General features: G+C 38.8%; 1 long non-coding RNA gene across 1 annotated transcript in view; it reads right to left on the bottom strand.

Annotated features, from left to right (window-relative positions):
- Positions 1-278: 278 nt before the first annotated feature.
- The window catches only part of LOC150068946 (uncharacterized), a 110,940-nt gene continuing 91,367 nt past the window's right edge, over positions 279-19,851 (bottom strand). The window contains exons 2-3 of the long non-coding RNA XR_016537171.1: positions 5,221-5,485; positions 279-543 (exon numbers count right to left, since the gene is read on the bottom strand). This is a non-coding gene — a long non-coding RNA (uncharacterized LOC150068946). The remainder of the gene's footprint in view (positions 544-5,220; positions 5,486-19,851) is intronic.

The raw sequence follows: 19,851 nt of genomic DNA, 5'->3' as shown, positions 1-19,851 counted from the left end.
CTTTTTCCTGTTCACCCCCTATGATAGGAAGCAAATCCTCAAGCTTTCGGTTACCCAGAATCATGCTCACGTCATCACTGCTGTTCTGATTTTTTTTCCATGCACCCAAACAAATGCACAAGTAGAAGGTATGACTTTTTCCCTGCAAGCAATTATTTATGAAATATGTCACAATACTTCATTTTGTTCCAAAAGCAAAATATATTAGTGGATAAGTTCTTGTCTTAACAGGGCCTCCCAGTGTTTTGTTTAAAAGCCCCACGGGAACTTACCCAGCTTGCCACTTGGACTGAGTCCTCTTGTCTCCAGCTCATACCATTTACCACATGTCCTTGTCATACAGCTGAGTCCTGCCAAGCTTGGCACAGACATCTTTGCCAGAGCTGACTGCTCCAGTGTAATAGCCAGCCTCTCTAGGTAAACCACAAGTCATTCTTCTCCAAGTTTTTCCCAGGAGTCCTCGAGTGGAGCACACAGACTGAAGACCACCCTGCACTTCCAGCCTCCTTCCGCTGTGCTTCTGCCCCTTAAACATTTGTTCACCTTGGGGATAGACATTGTAAAGGAAGGAAAGGAAGAGAGAAAAATAGCACAAGAAATTATAATTTAGTATCTATTTTATTTAGATGTATACACACTCACACTGACAGTATCACAAATGTCAGTGTATCAACCACTCTTTTACTGATTATCCATGAGAATGCAAACAAATTCCTATATGTAATCTCTAATGCCTTGCTTTCCTATCCACAAAGTGGAACTGGGTATTAGCCCAACTTTTGAAAGGCCCATATCAAAACAGAAATAAAATCTATACTAGTTATAGAATATGTTTTCCCTTTATTAATTTATATACTCACCTATATAATCTTTAAAAAGTTATTTTATAATGACCAAAGAAGGGCTTAAAGTATATATACACACTTTGAAATACACATATGGCGGGCATACTTTCATATATATGTGTATATATATACACATCTGTGTGTACATGTGTGCATGCATGTGTCTGTGCGTGTGTGTGTGTGTGTGTGTGTGTGTGTGTGTGTTGCAATACTGAGGTTTGAACTCATGGTTTTAATGCTTGCTAGTCACAGTTCTACTACATAGCCACACCCTCAATCTTGGGCATTTATACTGAGGCAAAACAGGATACATTTGAGTATGATTCTCTGATCAATTGTAGTAGTAACCAAGAAAGAGAATGTTGCTTTGCTAGCCCAGACTAATTGAACATCTGTATCATAAGCAGTACATATACATGCATATATATGTATATATACATCAAAGTATGACATCCATATGTTGATTTCAAAGTGTGTATGTAAATATATATACATATATATGTATATATATATATATATAAATTTCCCACTAGGACTGGAGGTTGAACTCAGGACCTGGGTATTGTCTCTTAGAATTTCCACTTAATGTTAATATTCTATACAAGAACCACAGCTCCACTTCTGGCTTTTTGGTACTTAACTGGAGGTAAGAATCTTACAGATTTTCTAATGTTCAAGCTAGCTTAGAGCTGGTATGCTTAGATCCCAGCTGCCTGAGTAAGCTAGGATTATAAGAGTGAGCAACTGGCACTCAGATATATAGTAGATGATATATAGATAGATCAAGATAGATAGATAGATAGATAGATAGATAGATAGATAGATAGATAAACAGTCTGTGCATATCTATGTGTACCAGTCTAAGGCTTGAAGCTCAGGGCCTGGGCACTATCCCTGAGCTTTTTTGCTGAAGGTTAGCACTTTACTACTTGAGCAACACTTGCATTTTCAGCTTCTTTTTTGATGCTTCAAAGAGTTTCATGGACTTTCCTGCCCAGGCTGGCATTGAATCATGATCCTTAGATGTCAGCTCTGAGTAGCTAGAATTACAGGCATGAGCCACTGGCTCCTTTTTTTGTTTTTCTTTTCTTTTCTTCTCTTCTCTCTACCTCTTTCTTTCTCTTGCCAACACTGGGGCTTAAACTCTGGGCCTGGGGGCTGTCCCTTGAGATTTTGTGCTCAATGCTAATACTCTACCACTTGAGCCAAAGTCCTACTTCCAGCATTTTGGTGATTAATTGGAGATAAGACTCTCATGAACTTTTATGCCTGGGCTAGCTTTGAACCACGATCCTTAGATCTCAGTCTCCTGAGCAGCTAGGATTATAGGTGCGAGCCACACAACTAGCTCTTCATATATGTTTAAGCTTCTTCAGTGCCACATAACACACCCTATAGTCCTGTGTTTTATTACTTGAGAAAGCTATTGTTTCAATTATTTTTCACTATCTCTTAGGACCACCGTATAGAAGGCTATGTTTGGCCTATGTTCTAAAAGCTATCAATCCAAGCTGTTTTCCCTATACCAGTTTAAAGGAACCATAAAACGGCACCTTCCTATTTCAGCCCCTATGGCTCTGTCAAATTTCTTATCACAATTTAGTATGAAATGACCACAGTATGAAGGATGATGGATACAAGGCTTGCATCTGATGAGCAGGACTAGCTGTACCTCAGACGCCTGGTTAACTCACAAGCTTGTCAGAAGTTAAAAGCTACAACTCATGAAATCCAATCATCAGCCACTTGGATGAGATATTGGGATGTTCTCTCTGAAGTGGAAAGACAAGTTTTTGTGAGACAGATGACAACCTACTAACACAAATGTGAGTGAGGGTTAGCCCCTGAAAGCCTGCCTTATCCAAGGAGTCAAAGTTGTCCATATGAGCCACCTACAACTTAGCTGAACTGACCAATCAGGACTTTCTGAAAGTCTTAATCCCTTATTTGCATAAAGGACCTGGCTGGGAACTGCTGTAGGATCACTTCCTTTATCAGTCAGCCACCCCTGACTTCCTCTTATTCAGAGCTGTATCTCCTGTGAAGTTTGAACTAATAAGTTTTGTTATGAGTCCAGTCTCATTTCCTTAGTTTCTGGAGCCCAGAACCAGGTTTCAGAGATAATCATATATCTAGATTTTCACTATCTAAGGGGACGTAGTATTGTAGTATTGAGTTTTGAATTCAGCTCCTTAACACTGGCTAGTGAGGGTTCTACTATATAGCCACACTGCAATCTGGGCATTTAAATTCAGGCAACACAGGGTATATTTGAGTATGATTCTCTAATCAGTTGTGGTAGTAACCAAGAAAGAGAGTGCTGTTTTGCTAGCCCCAATTAGTTCAACATATAGAGTGCCAGTGCCAGTGCCAGTGCCAGCTGTTTTCATGGGCCATCTTAGTAGATCCAGCAGCATTTGGTGGATCTATTGGGGACACTATCTGGCCCCTAAAACAAAACTCAAATGGATACCTATGTTATATCCCCACAGTTTGAAGTCAAAGCATGTTTTCTTCTCCAGATAAACGTCATCCTTCAAAGAGTCATCTGTACTACAAGGAACCAAATACCTGGCCAAGTGACCTGAGCTACCCATAATTGCCTGGGTATTGTCTGATGCATTGATCACATGATTAGTCATGCATGGAAATGGTACACAAAACCAGGCTCATGAAAATCATAAGGAAATAATAAAGTCACATATGTTGATAGTTGAAGGTTTTATGGGACACTCTTTAACTGCATTTTTTTTTTTGGTCCAACAATGGATCTCCCTGTGAACAAGTGAATGAGGAAGGTCTGGCTAACATATGTTTTTTCTGAAGCACAAAGCAAATCAGGAAACACCTCTATAACCATCCTTGAAAGCATGCTAAACAAAACAAAGACACTAGGGAAGAACATTCTTCTCACTGGGCCATACTTGAAGAATGTTCTTATTATCTGCTTTGATTGGACTCAGAAATAAATGTGGACATGGATAGATCTGCACTGGTGTGTGGACCATGAGTAATTGCTTGGCTGCACAACTCAGGATTTGGAAAGAATTAAAAGACTGTCTGCAAGGCAGTATGTAAATGTCTCTTAACTTTTCACAGAGCATGAGGGTATTTAAATGTCATGAAAATGCTCACAAAGATATCTTCTCTCAAAACTCAGGTAGAGAAGTTACTCCATACACCCACGTGCCTGCTCAACAGCTCCATAAACATGAAACTGATGTTACAAATAGACCTAGCACCTTATCCGCTTACCACCATGCTAGGTGCCCTGGCTGACAAAAGTAAAGGCCACATATGAACTCAATGGAGCACATTTGGTGAGGAAGTGACTACCCAGCCACTGTCTTTCATACCAAACCTATTCACCATGGAGAAAGGGCAACTGTTGACACAATTCTGAACATCAATTTGTTTTCTCTGTTTGTTTTCTCTGTTTGCAGTACTTTTCTGCTAATATATCCTCTGTGCCCTTATACATTACATTATTTGCCTTGGTGATATCTTACCCAATATTACTTCAAACTATGGATTTCACTTAGAATGCATGCATATGTGTGTAAATGCATGTATATGTGTGTACATATGTGTATATATACATATCAGTGTCAAAGAGCTCATATATATGTATGAGTTCCTCACTTTATACATACACATACACAAACATGCACACACACAAATACACACACACAAATACACACACACACACACATAGAGTACAGAAGGATGGACTCATACAGAACTCATTGGTTTCCCTATTAACACCTAGAAAAGCTTGCCTGAATGGAAGATAGACTGGCCATGAAAACATTCAGTTATGGTTCCAGTTGAGCTAACACTCTGTAAGAGGGAGCACTACATAGTCTAGCCCAGTGGCCAATATATTTTCCTAGAATCTATGGTTCTAGGAAAAGGAATGAAAAATGATGAGTACATCTCACTGTTAATCCCAATAACCCACACACAAATGTTTTTCTGTTCTCAAGCTTTGTACCCAAATCCTTAGAGAATTTAGTTATTAAAGGGAAACAACTGTTCTATTAAACTACAAGCTAAGATTGCCATCTGGTCATCTGGGATTCTCCTGTCACTGACACAAGCCAAGGAAGGGGTTACTGTTCTACCAGTGCATTCTTGGAGTTACTATGCTACCACTGTACATTGGAGAGCACCAGGGGCTCTCCAATGCCAAGAGATGAGATCTAGGACCAAAAGGAATTCATCTGGCATCTCTTAGTAATCTGGTGTTGTTAATAAATATAACCTAGATGAGAACTCAGATCTTTCAAGATGAAACTTTTGTTGCTGTTGTTGTAGTTTTTGTTTCTATGCCAGCACTGGGGCTTGAACTTAGGGCCTGAGTATTTTCCCTTACCTTTTATGTTCAAAGCTGACAAAAACAGTGGTCACATAGGAACTCCTTATAGCATATTTGGTGAGGAAGTGAACAATCCATCCACTGTCTTCCATACCATGTGATCCGTATCTGCATTACCAGCTTTTTACTGGTAAATTGGAAATAAGAGTCTCATAGACTTTCCTGTCCAGGCTGGCTTCAAATGAGGATTCTTATATCTCAGCTTCCAAAGTAGCTAAGAGGATGAATGTGAGCCATCAGATCACAGATGCAGAATGTTGACCTGTTGGCAGAAGAGGTGGTAGAGAAATGAATTTACTAATATCAACTGTGGCTTTGGGACCAGTGTCAGAAATAAAGTAGCAGACAGGAAGTCTATTCCTGGTTTATTTCCTCTTTGTAATTCCCTATCATTTTATAGAACTTACACTGATGATACCTAACTATACAATTGAGAACAGTGATCAAAAGACAAACTTGGGTCTGCATACTCCTCTCTAGTGAAATCAAGGAACACACATAAGTAAATAGCTTGACTCAACCTTTCGGACAGCCCTTCACAGCCATTGGTTTCCACACCCACCCAGGGGAGGTTTCTGCATGTGGGTGGGGTTAATGGAGACCTGGAGGAAGTTTCTCCTGCAGACCAACTGGAAGGAAGTAGTCATAATAGAAACTCTATACAATATATAATCTTAACATACAAAGAGTCATCTAGAATTGGATGGGTAGAATACTAAAGGAGTTATGTATCCATTTTGGGGAAAAGGTGAAAGCTTGTTTTCATAAACAGAAGCTACAAACTGCTAGATTAGAAGCATGCAGCTGTGCTGATTGTTCTACTAAATCAGTTTTGTTTGTTTGTTTTTGTGGTTCATGGAGCTTGAACTCGGCCTGGGCGCTGTCCCTGAGCTCTTCAGGTCAAAGATACGGCCCTACCCTGGAGCCAAGCCCCACTTTCCATTTTCTAGAGATTAGAGATAAGAGTCTTGGGTCCTTTTGTGCCTGGGCTGACTTTGAACCTTGATCCTCAGATCTCAGCCTCCTGAGTAGCTAGAATTATAGTCATGAACCATCATGCCTGGCTTGGCAGTTTTAAAATGAGTAGAAGCAGGGTTGGAGATGTATCTTAGCAGTAAACCACGTGATGATCACTCATTAGGCAGGGGTTTGAGTCCCATCAGAATGGGGTCCAGGGGAAATGTGGTGTCACTGATCACCACAGGAAGATTTTCAATAGCCATTCACCTATGATCTCTTTTCCCTAGACTCATCTTCTGTGATGGCAGGAATATGAGAACCACATTTGTAACACTCTATCAACAAGCTTCTTCCATTAGACTCTGCCAGTGACAGGCATTGAAGGAAAACTACAAAGGAAAAAAAAATGAGAAGGGGTATCAAGGTTCAAGAATCAACGCACCCACTACCTGACTAATGTAACTGTAACCCCTCTATACATGATCCAGACAATAAAGTACCATTTTTAAAAAGACCATAACAGCAAGGAGAAAAAAAAGTAAGAAGAGATTGCCTTTCCTGCTTTGGTTGTTGTAGGCATCTCCTCAGTGCTCAAACAGCAAAGACTTTGGGCTCTTCAGATGCTAGACTCCTTCAGAGTCTGGAATAGGCCATGCACTGTCTTCTCAGAAGTCCTTGCAGTCTCAGCACAGCTGGGAGGTATCCCTTGAGTTTTCAGCCATCTCAGCATCTGCATTCCACTGCATGATGTCCTCTGGACAGTCCCAGCAACATCTAATTAGTGGTCTTTCCCTATAACCCTCTGTGAGCCAGTGGCTCCTCGCCTTGCTCCCAGAGTCTTGTATCTCTGCCTCTTTCTCCTCTGCTAGTCCTAGGGTCTGATAGTTACTTCTTATTTATTACTCTCTGGGTTTAGCTCGTTATCTTTTTTCCCTCCCAGAATACTAATATTAAATCTCTCTGTTTGAACTATAGAATTGGTCTCTCTTTTCCTAACTGGACCATAGCAGATATCAGGATATATTTTTTTAATTGAGAACAAAAATTTGAAATCAAGGCCAAGCATGGTAGCCCCTGTCTATAATCTCACTTATGCTGAAAGTAGAGATGGGGGGATCACAGTCTGCGGCTAGTTGTAGAGATAAAACAAGAGCAAACTAAACTAAAGAAAATGGCTGAGTTGTGGCTCAGGTAGCACAGCTGCAGCTTAGCAAGCACAATGTCTTAAATTCACTCTAGTACTGCAACAAGACATGAAAACAGAGAACCAGATTATTTATTACTCATGGCCATCTTTTATTGTGCGTTTTAAAGAATTAAGCCTCCTTCACAAGTCAACCTTTGTCTGTTACCTTACAGTGTGATACTGCAATTTCCCATGGAGTCACACAACTGTATGTCAGTTTTGGGAGGGGTATCTTTCCCTACTTCTAGTGTTCCCTCAAACACAAGTACAGGATATGATATATCTCTTTTCTCAGAGTGCTAACAACGAGTATTAACATTAACTCAGATGAGAACATAACGAATTCAAAGAAATGGCTTCAAAAGTCATAGATTCAGCACATTACCCACTACACAGAATACTTTCTATCTCCTAGTACCTGTGGCAGAAAATCAGAGCAGTCTACTTCCTGTCTTTTGATAGAAAGGTCATTGTAGGTCAGTCTTCTGATTGACATCTGAACTTCCTACTCTAGCCAACAAGAGAGATGAATGTGCCCCTGCTACTTGTACAAAAGCCCAGAGCTCTGGCTCCTCAGGATAACATATGACAACCTTCACAGGTCTCCTACAAGTCCTGGGCAAGTGGAGCGATTTCCAAGTGAAACAGTGATCATCTCCCTCCTTTGCTTTCCAATTTATTTCTATATCCTGTCCTCTCTAATTCATAACTGGGCACAAGATATAGTTTTCCATTTGTGGGCACCATTGTAAACTGAGGTAAGAGAAGGCATCTGGAGTAAGACAAAAGATCCTGCTACCATAGATATTAGAATTCCAATTACAGATAGGCAAGAACAACCAACAATTCAGATATCGGTTTTGCTTTCACTGTAGAAGTCATTCCTCAAAGGTCATGGAGAAATTTCCACTGCACCACAGAAGCCAAGGACTTGTGTTTAGTGGCGCTCCTGCTTCTACACAGGGACTGAAAGCACATGTAATGGGACCTTTCTGCCTGATGACCTTCCTTTAGCGTACTTTCGATGGGTTATTACTTTAAGAGGCTCTTGACTTTAAAAGGCGCCTCCTCTAACTTCAGTCATTTAACCAATCAGATCAGCTTTAGCGATTTTATAGGCTACAGGGAAAAGTAGACAGAAGCCAAGGCATTATGTTGAATGAGTCTGTGGCTGGTTATAAGAAATCATTTTCCTATTGGTCTGCAGATGAGGTAAAAGAAGGAAGATTTTTTAAATTTTTAATGCATGTGCAAGTGACACAGGAATATGTTTTTTAGCCAAGTGGCCACCTTTTATAAAATTACTTTACCAGTATCCTCCTCTTGCCTTAAACTATCAGGAAAGAACAAATTACATCCCATTGTATAAGAGCAGAGACTGAATATTTAAGAGAAGCATGAAAATCACTACAACCCAGGAGAAATATTGCTTTCTACAAGGAGAGTTACTGTCTCCTTTCTTTCTGCTTTTGCATCTCCATTTATTCCAAATATTTTTCTTATACATTTTTCTAGAAGGCAGTATATGTGTCTTATTCAACTGGGCTTATATTTAGCATTAGCCAGGGCCCAGCAGAAAAGTATAATGATTATTGGAAAATGATTGATCAAAAGGAGTTATGTTGGGATCTAGTCCTTAACTAACTTTGGTGATGAACTTTGTCTGGATAAAGATAAAGTTGTTGGCTGGTGTCAGCAGAACATTCATAAAACACAATTTTCAGAGTATCAGGATGTCAGCAATACGATAAAGAATGGTAAAGGGTAGATATCAGAAGGGGAGGGTGGTGGCAAAAGGATCCCACATGATTTATGTGTCCAGTCACCCAAAGACCAAACCTCTGAGAAGGTGTCATAGCGCCCTAAGTCTTCAGATGTCAATTGCTAAGTTTGCCCCTACTGCAAGTTCATACATATACGATTGCACACATGTACTTGTGCAAAATTTAATGTTTGTTTTTCCTTTCAAGAAATCAGCCTTCAGCAATGAGAGCTATTTTTCAAATTACCTACCAGCAAAGAAAAAGACAAAACTTTAGGAAGCAAATAGTGAGAGGGGGAAAAATAGAGCAAGTTAATAAAGTCCTCCCATAATAGATAACTCAGTCTATTTGTAACCAAGAAAGAAAGAAAGAAAGAAAGAAAGAAAGAAAGAAAGAAAGAGAGAGAAAGAAATGTAGCCAATCTCCATGAGGTGTGAATCATAGTTTAAAGCCAGTCCAGGCAGAAAAGTCCTTGTGAGACCCCCTCCAAAAACAGAAGTGGAGCACTAGCCTGGAGCAAAAGAGCTCAGGGACAATATGCAGGCCCTGTGTTCAAGCCCCACAACTGACACAAGAAGAATAAAAGAAAAAAAGAAAGACAAACAGAAAGAGAGAGACACAGAAAGAAAGACAGAAAGAAGGAAGGAAGGAAGGAAGGAAGGAAGGAAGGAAGGAAGGAAGGAAGGAAGGAAAGAAAGAAAGAAAGAAAGGAAAGGAGGAGAGCAGAGGGGGGAGGGGAGGGCGAAAATGCTCCTTTATTTTTCTGGCTATGTGAAAGCATTACTCAAGCTAGGCTGCCTGTTATCTCCTCCTATATTGCTCCCATCAGATTTGTGGACAGTAAGTAGATCTGGAAATCTAGAACACAGACACTACTAGGAGGTGAAAGTGCTTGGTGCCCACTTGACATCACACCAAATATATTCCCTTTTCCCAGGGTGGATCAGAATCTCATTTCTCATGATCAGAATCAACTGCTCGGATTCTGTTCCTGTGTTTGTCAGTTTCTCCCTGAGAAACTACAACTCTGTACCTACTGGTTGCGATCTGGCTGAGGAATATTCCCTTAAAGACTCCTGTGTGGAAGGCTTGGTTCCCATGAAAATTTTAGAGGTGGAGCTTTGGAGAAACTCTGTTCATCCTATGAGATCTCTGATCTAATCAAAGGATTCATCCCTTGATGAATAGTTGGATAAACTATTTGGTGGTGGTGGAGTCTGTGGAAAGTGGAGCTTATATGAAGGAAATGTCACACTGTGGATGTGACTTTGAAAGATGTGTCTTCTCAACCCCTTCCTGTCTATGTCTTTCTGCTTCCTGGCTGCCACAAGGTGATCAGCTTTCCTCCACCATGGAGAAAAGTGCCCAGAGGAGGAAGGAACTCTTCCACCATGATGTTTCTGCCTTACCACAGGCTTAAAAGTGATGGTACCAGCTGACCATGGACTAAAACCATATGCCGAAATGAATCTCTCCTCTCAAGCTGTCTGTATCAGGTATTTTGTCACAGGGCTTAGAGTGGAGCCATGGGGGATTTCTATTGATAATGAGAGCTATGATTTTATTTAAAGTAATTAACACTTTATGAGAATCTTTTAAAATAGTAACCAGATTGTCTAAGAGCAATTCCCCCTCCTCTTTAATCTTCTTGTTAATATCTGTCAAGACATAAACAACAACTAGCCCATTGGCAGACAGATTTTTTTAAATCAAATATACTTTGACAGGCTTTAAAGATACACAATGAATACGGAGATTTCAGCGGCTGGGTGAAACTGTAATACCTGAAACCACCAACCGATTCAGACATCACTTAAAGTAAAACAATGAATTACAGGTCTCTCCCTTATATGGTACAAAAATCAAAGCTGCAGAACCACCTATGGATTAGTTCTGTCTAAAACATGGCTCTTGGTCTAATAAAGCTTCTACATCTAACTCCAGTTCATAGTAAAATGCATGGGAAAGAAGACTTTGTCTACAACCACAAAGATGCAGTAGTTCTTGAATGTGTGTGATGCAGTAAATTACCCCATTTCTTACAAAAAAGAAAAAAGGAGAAAGAAAGAACAATTAGACTTCTTTAAACCAGCCTCCAACTCAAGGCTTGCTGGCTTTGAATATAGCATTCATCATATACTGAACAATAAATAAATGGATTCTGAAAAAATTTAAAGGTAAGGTATTTCTATTTCTGAATTGCATATAGTTCTTTATATTTAAAGATATATTATCTTGTGCAAATATCTGTATTTTAATTCTTTTATCTCAGATCAGATCAGAGTTTAACATTTTTTATTTATTCAATAAATATGACATACAGGTAATATATTATTTATATTTAATATGAAATAATATTTATACTTAATACCTGGGACTACTCTGAGATCATTATGTCAACTGCATTTTAAGATAATTCCAAGTTTACACTGCATGCGTATGACACAAAGTCTGAGAAAATATAAAAATAGGATCAGTTTACATAGCCAGGAGTTAAAATGTTTATTCTTTTTTTGTGTGATAATGGCATGAAAGGACAAAAAAATGATTTTATTCTGGAATCACTTAGATACAAAGCGAATTCACTTGTTTAAATTTCAGCAATAAAAGAAAGATGCAGTTATTAAAATGGATAGTATTGAATGAAATTCTACTATCCTTAACAAAATTATCAATGAATTTTTTTGTGTGTGATGTGCCAGTCCTGGGACCTGAACTCAGGGCCTGGGCACTGTCCATGAGCTTTCTTTCTCACGGTTAGTACTTTATCACTATTTTCTGTTTTTTGTGGATTATTTGATGGTAAGAATCTCATAGACATTTTTTCCCCAGGCTGGCTTTGAACCATGATCCTCAAATGTCAATCTCATGAGTAACTACAATTGCAAGCATGAACCACCAGCACCCAGTTTATAAATGAATATTTAGGAGACAAAATTAAACTTTACTGTGTTGCTAGAAATTTAATTATTTTATGTCCTATGTACTAATAATTCTGAAGTATCAAAAAGACACGCCCTCCAAGAATAAAAGTACAGCAAAAGGAAATCCAAATCCTTCTAAATTACAAGTTTTCCAAAATTTCATCATTTTGTGTCTGGCACTGTAACTTTATTTATAAATCACATGAAGTGTCTCTCTGAGTGAATCTGATTTATTTTTAGTCTGCTTATCAAATTGTATGGTAGTTATAAACTTACTTACAAAAGGACATTCCCTACAAAAAAATTAAAGTTTTATAATTAACCTTTAAAAATAGGCTCCAGAGATATCATTGAACTAAAGGATCAACACAGGAGTTTCAAAGCTCTGGTATCTACACCTCTAATTAGCACAAAGGCGACTGTGACTTCATAAGGTTTGGCCTGATGAAGGTCAGTTGGATTGCAAATTAAATGAAATGCAGGAATATTATTTAGCATTAACTATCACCCTTCCTCCTATACTTTTTAACATCACAGAAAATATAAAATAGAATTTTAAATGATCATTTTCCATATGACCAGGGTTAGGATTGATATGATATGTTCCTGGGTAGTATGAGCTGGATAGTATGACTCTGTGCTCTGAAACTTTCTTCTAATAATAGAATATATTCATCCAAGCTCTCACGTAATATGAGTTAAGCATATTTAATCTCTGCATAAATGGTTGGACTGTTATTTCAGATGAAAAAGTCTTACCCCAGTTTTCTCACCTTTTTGACACAATTTCCAAACCACTGACTGGAGAAGTACATAATACTGAAACCAAAAATTTATAATACTGGAAGTTTCAACTTGAGTTTAGTTTTGACTAATACTATAAGACTTACATTAATAATGGTATTATTTATTCATTTAAATGCCAGTGATTTCAAGAACTGCATAAGATATCAAAGCATTTAACCAACTGTCATTTTTTTCAGTGTTCTTGGAAAATGTTTGATATGTATTATATTGGTATAAAAACATAAAGTTTTGGAGAGCAGAGAGAAAAGCAGAACTGTAGCCTACTTTTTTTTATTGTAACAAATCTTATGTAGAGTTAAAGATGATAGTATATTGACAAGATAACACAAGGCATTAGCATTTTCTTTTCTTTGGCCAGTCCTGGGGCTTGAAATAAGGTCTTGGGCACTGGCCTTGGGCTTTCTCCAGGCCAGGGCTCTACCACTTGAACCACAGCACTACATCTGGCTTTTTCTGTATATGTGGTACTGAGGAATGGAACTTAGGCCTTTGTCCATGCTAGGCAAGCACTCTACCACTAGGCCAAACTCCTGGCCCCAAGATCTTCTATTTTTTGTTTTATATTAACCTAAAATTTATAGGAGAGGGGAAGAAAATATAGACATGGTATCTATACATTGTGTACCATATTCTACATGGTATCTAAAGTAAAATGCTTGCTTTCATTTAAAGATATTTACATTTAACTTTTTAACTTCTTTTTTTGCCAGTTGTGGGGCTTGAACTCAGAGCCTGGGCACTGTCCTTGGACTTTTCTCAGGCTACAACCCTACTACTCGAGCCACAGCACCACTTCCAGCTTTTTTCTATGTATGTGGTACCGAGCACACAAATCCCGGTCTTTGCGCATGCTAGGCAAGCACTCTACCACTAGGTCAAACTCCTTAACCTTTGCAAAAGGATTTCTTCAGAATCCATCACCACAGGCATTAACTCCCTCCTGCATGACAGATCCATATTTCCATCTGTCTCCAGAACATTTTCATCAAATGACCTGGAACTCATTTACTCAATCCACCCCTTCCCTAAGGGCAGAAGACTTAAGAAAAATGGCATTGCTGAGCCCAACACTGATGCTTCTAACCCTAGCTACCAAAGAGGCTGAGATCTGAGAATCCAGAATCAAGCTAGTTCAGGCAGACAAATCTCTAAGACTCATATCTAATATTATATCTCTTTCTGCAAAAATCTGGAAGTGGAGGCATGGTTCCAGAGCCATGATAAGAGAACCAGCCTTGAACAGCCATGACCAAGAAAAAAAAAATTCAGCAAGAGTGCAAGGCCCTAAATTTAGGCTCAGTACTGGTACAATGCTTTATTGTATAACTACTGGCTTTGTCCTGTTTAGGTCATGCTTTCCTCTGAAGAATATTTTAACTTACCAAAAGACAAGGGCCAGACACCAGTTGCTCATGCCTGTAATCCTCCTACTCAGGAGGCTGAGATCTGAGGATCGATGTTCAAAACCAACCTGGGCACAAAAGTCCATGAGACCTTATCTCCATTAACTACCAGCAAATCAGAAGTGGTGTTGTGGCTAAAGTGGTAGCACTTGTCTTAAACTGAATAGCTCAGGAACAGAGCCCAGGCCCAGAGTTCAAGCTCCATGACTGACTGACAACAACAACAACAACAACAACAAAAAAAAAAAAAAAAAAAAAAAAAAAAAAAAAAAACAAGGGCAAGGAAGGATAAATAGTTGTTAATACATTTTGAAAGAATACCATCAAAGCATATTATTTCAATTATAAAAATAGGAACAGGAAAACTGTTGAATTTGTTTTGGGAATGGAGGAACAGCAAAGGAAGCATGATGTAGGGGATGAGATGTATTAGAATATTTTGTAAATGTGTAGAAAGGTAACAGTGAAATTCCTCTCTGTATAGAAACCTTTGCAGACTTCTGCTTGTAGCCATGGTAAACTAAAAGTAACTGACTTTATTATTTCACTAAAACTACCAAAAACCTTCACAAGTATCTAAAGTGAAGCTTTTACAAGTGGAAATCTTTAGGAAACCAAAGATGGTGATTCCTAAGAGGGAAAGCATATTTATTTGAGTCCTGGGGCAACCTGAGCTTTCTGCTTGGGAAGTCTTCAGGCATGGCCCATGAAGGAGGGATCAAGTATAGTCTCTTAAAGCTAAGAAGTATGAAAGAGTCATAGGGAGACTAGGGGACACTTCCAGAAAGAAAAGACTTGGAGCTCTTGAAATCCCCAGATGATAAATTTCTAGAAGGAAAAGCTCTAGAAATTCTAAAAAGGTGCTTGTCTGATTACTGACCACTCCCTACATAAGAGAAAATTACCTTAGGCCAGGTAAAAGAAGAAAGAAATCTAGATTAAGCAGGCATAAGTTTAAATGGCCTCTATTACTGATGATCTGGGTAAGAAGTACAACTGTACAAAAGATGAGACCAACTATAGAGCAGCTTAGTCCAACTGTAGGATAGAAAATCAATACATCAAATTACATACACTAGCAAGAAATCAGAAAATGAAAATATTTTTCAAACAATTCAGCTATCAAAAACACAAAAATACATCGCACAAAAGATACATAAGACACATAACATTGAAAACTACAAAACATTGTCCAAAGAAATTACAGACCATCAGAATAAGTGTGGAAATAATTCATGTTCATGAAGCAGAAAAACTTGCAAGACTCAAAGAAACAATGTTTTAAAATGTTCAACTATTAGTGCAGCTCATATCTATATCATATCAGGGGCTCATATCTATAATCTAGTGACTCTGAAGCCTAAAACCTGAGGATCATTGAAAATAAATGTTCACAAGAGTCCATCTTCAAAATAATCAATAAGAAGCAGGGTTAGAGGCATAACACAAGCACCAGTTAAAAGCCAAAAAGAAAGATAGAGGGAAAGAGAGATAGGAAGAGAGGAAGGAAGGAAGGAAATTTAAAACTACCATAAGGTAAAATTAAGAAACATGTACTGAAAAGTCTTTTTGGGCTTTGAACTCAGTAGAACTTTCAGATGACTCCATCCTAGCTCTATCAGAATATAGCATTGAAATTTCAGGACAGGACCAGCCAGGGAGATGTGCTCATCACACAACTCTGCCCTGCAACATTTCTTTTCTTCAAGTCAATTTTGGAACATCATCAGAATGGTGGATTTCAAGTTTTTTATGAGTTTTGGGGTTTTTTTTTTCTGTACCAACATTTCATCTCAAGTTGATACTTACAAATATTTGGCTCCCCAATTGTTATCATACCTCTCTTTACAGAAAGAAGGGTAGGGTGAAAATGAATGTAATAAACAAATATAAAACTGTCTTAATCAGACGAGATCGGGCACGTTCAGGGTGGTATGGCCATAGACATGTGGAAGGGTATCAATGTATGTGAATTAATGCAACTTCTATTTGGAAAATATCATGTAACCCTTTTATTAATTACAATAAAAAATTTAAAAAAAACTATCTTAATCAAAACCAAGAAAGAGAGGCTACTTTCTTGCCTGCCTAGCCTTTCTGAGTGGTTGCTGAGGCAGGAATAGTTTAATGAGCATCTGTCTATTGGCATCCCAGAATATATCTTCTCTCGGGAGAATGAAGGACAAAAATTGCTAAGTATTATTGGTGTGTGTGTGTGTGTGTGTGTCTGTCTGTCTGTCTGTCTGTCTCTGTCTCTGTCTCTGTCTGTGTGTACTAAATGAGACCTCATCTCATGCTCTCTCTTGGCTTTGTCCCTCAAGCCTGGCACTCTACCACTTGAGCCACACCTCCACTTCACTTCTGATTTTTTGCTGGTTATTTCAAGTTAAGAGTCCCATGGACTTTCCTGCCTTTGAATGTCAGTCTTCAGATCTTAGCCTCCTGAGTTAGTAGAATTATAATGCCTGGCTTATAAATTTCTTTTCTCTTTCTTTTTTCTTTGTCTTTTCTTTCTTCCTTTTTTTTTTTTTTTTGTGCCAGTATTGGGCTTGAACTTAGAGCTGAACTTTTGCACTCAAGGACAGCACTCTACCACTCGAGAAATGGAGCTACAGCTCCAATTAACCACCAAAAAGCCAGAAATGCTCCATTTCTGGCATTTCTGGCTTTTTGGTGATTAATTGGAGATAAGAGTCTCGAGGACTTTCCTGCCCAGGCTGGCTTAGAACCATAATCCTCAGATCTCAGCTTCCTGTGTCGCTAGGATTACAGGTGTGAGCTCCAGGTGCCTAGCACAGCTCCTATATTTTTCTTAGCTAACAATTAACCTCACCACACTCTCTGAGAATAGAAAAATGTGTTAAGTGTATGCAAAAATATCAATGGCTGAATCATACTAAAAGAATGAATTTAAGAGTCCAAAAAGCATAATATTAGGCTGGGAGTTTGGCCTAGTAGTAAGAGTGCTTGCCTAGCATGCATGAAGATCCAGGTTTGATTCCTTGGTACCACATACATAAATAAAGCCAGAAGTGTTTCTGTAGCTCAAGTAGTAGAGCTCTAGCCTTCAGAAATCCCAAGGACAGTTCTCAGGCCCTGAGTTCAAGCCCCAGAACTAGCAAAGAAAAAAAGAAAAAAAAATGAAGAAGAAGAAGGAGGAGGAGGAGGATATCTTGACAAATCTGACGAGAAATCTGATTTCCCTCTCTAGATGAAAAACAATATTGTGCATTTGGTCTGACATTTCTACTTTGTGTTCATTAGCATTGGTTTTCCTCACTATGTTCTGGCTATTTTTGTGTTCCTGATTCCTGAAGGTCACCCAGGGAATTAACGTCAGATATGCTGACTCAGAAATGAATACAATTTATTAGTTTCAGTGAATAAAAACACCACACCCTGTGTATCTTGCCAAATCAGCTGGAGGCTGAGGGAGTAACTATTTCTTCTGCAGAGGCCTCTTTCCACCTCGATTTGTTTTTGTCCTAATGGTGCAAAATGGTGTAATAAATTCTGTGATAATGGCCTCCCTTACAATATATTGAGAACTAATGCTCCATTTTCAATCTCTACCTCGGCTTTGAAATGATTATGCTGGTAACTACTGAAGAAACCATACCTATAACAGACACCCTTCCAAATAATATGACGAGTTTATTTCTAAATAGAAAGCATCCTAAAAAAACACAAACTCAGCCTATAATACTACCAGGGTTGGCTATAAATTTCAGTGGATGGCTCCCAATAGAGATGATATGGAAATGGTAAAAATGTAAGTGTTGCTTCACAGTGAATGTAAAGAACCATTCCATTAACACAGGTGTGACTAAGGATGGCAGCAGAGCCAAACCTGTGTGCCTTGGATCTGCTGTTCTCTGGGTGTAAATACAAGCTTAGGTTCTGTACCAACATTTCATCTCAAGCTGGTATTTACAAATGTTTGGCCCCTGCTTGTTATTTCTGCAGCTGCAATTGAGTTCCAAAGTTACATAGCACGAATTATTTCCTAGATTGTAATCAGAGAAGCTAAGTGAATGCAAAAGCAGAATTAGTAACTCTCTAACCTAAAATTTAAAATGATAAACACTAAAGCTGGGCACGATGGCTCACTTCCGTAGTTTCTACTACTCAGGGGCCTGACACTGAAGGATTGCTTGAAACTGGGAGTTTGAGGACAGACTAGTCAATATACCAATGCCTTGTTCTAAACACACACACACACATCACACACATAAACACACACACACACACACACACACACACACACACAGAGTTAATAGGCAAAGGAAGGAGTTTCCAACAAAATAAGATTATTCTATTAAGTTATTAATTTTAAGCTCAGAGCCTAACAGTCATAGAAGCTTCAAAGCATAAAAAGAAGAAAAAGTTCTAAGATTCTAATCCTTGCTTAGAAAGGAAATCACATTGAGTACAGAGGAAATTGGGCCAAGCAGTCATTATATTGTGTGGTCAAGATTGAATAGACAGAACCAAAAAAGGAAAATATGAAAATAAATGTAATAGAATCTCTGTAGGAAAAGGAGGAAACTGAGAGGGAGGAGGAGACCCAGAGGAGAGAAGGCAGGGAGAGAGGGAGGGAGGGAGTGAGGAAGAGAGGAAAAGAAAATAAAAAGGAAGGAGGGAGGAAGGAAAGATAATTTTGAAGAAAAATGAACCTGAAATTTAGAAGGAAATAACATTTGTTTGTTCCCTCCGTTGATGAGAATGTAAACTCAGTGAGGTGAGAGCTCAAAGAGAAGATTATAAAACCACAGAATATTAAAAGAAAGATCTGATTGAAACGTTTCATCACCACAGAAATAATCAATGAGCTAGGGAATGATGAGAAAAAGAGATATCATTGGATGTAAAATGGAAGAAGACAATATGGACTGGGGGCTCAACCCTAGTACTGAAAAAAAAAAAAAAGATTAAACAGCACTAGTAAAGGAAGAAAAAAATTCCAAATAATTACCCACCCGAGTGTCTGAATGTCAAGGACAAAGAAAGCATTCTTCAGCTATCCAAAAAAGCATGTTGGCAACTCTGAAGGTGGGTCTCATGTGCAATCTTAACTGGGGTACACAGCACCCCAAAGTTTGGCCAACTCTTGTTCTGGATGTGACTGACTGTGCTTGTGAGTGAGGTGAACCCTCCGATTGGGAATTAGAGTAAAACAGAGTGCCCTGCATGTCTCAGTCAACTGAAGACAAATAGAAAACAAAATATGAGTGCCACTGGGCACCTATGGCTCACATCTGTAATCCTAGCTACTCAGGAGCTGAGCCGGTTCAGAAAATGTGTGTGAGACTCTCAACTGCAATTAATCAGAAAACAGGCTGAAATGAAGGGCATGGCGGGGGAGGGAGGGGCTGGTTTCCAAATGACAGAGCATCAACCTTGAGCAAAGAAGCTGAGGTAGAATGCCCTAGACCTGAGTTCAAGCCTCAGTATTGGCACAGCACAACACACACACACACACACACACACACACGCAGTGCAACTCTTCTATTTGATCACTTGAGCTAGAATACTCTTACTGTTACTTACTGTTGTTGTGGTTTGCCCCAACTTTCAAATACCAA

This window comes from Megascapheus bottae, chromosome 1 (assembly GCF_031878675.1).
Source record: "Megascapheus bottae isolate mThoBot1 chromosome 1, mThoBot2.hap1, whole genome shotgun sequence".
Taxonomy (NCBI): Eukaryota; Metazoa; Chordata; class Mammalia; order Rodentia; family Geomyidae; genus Megascapheus; species Megascapheus bottae.
The sequence above is the reverse complement of the archived record's forward strand: the minus strand, read 5'-3'. Positions and strand labels throughout refer to the sequence as shown.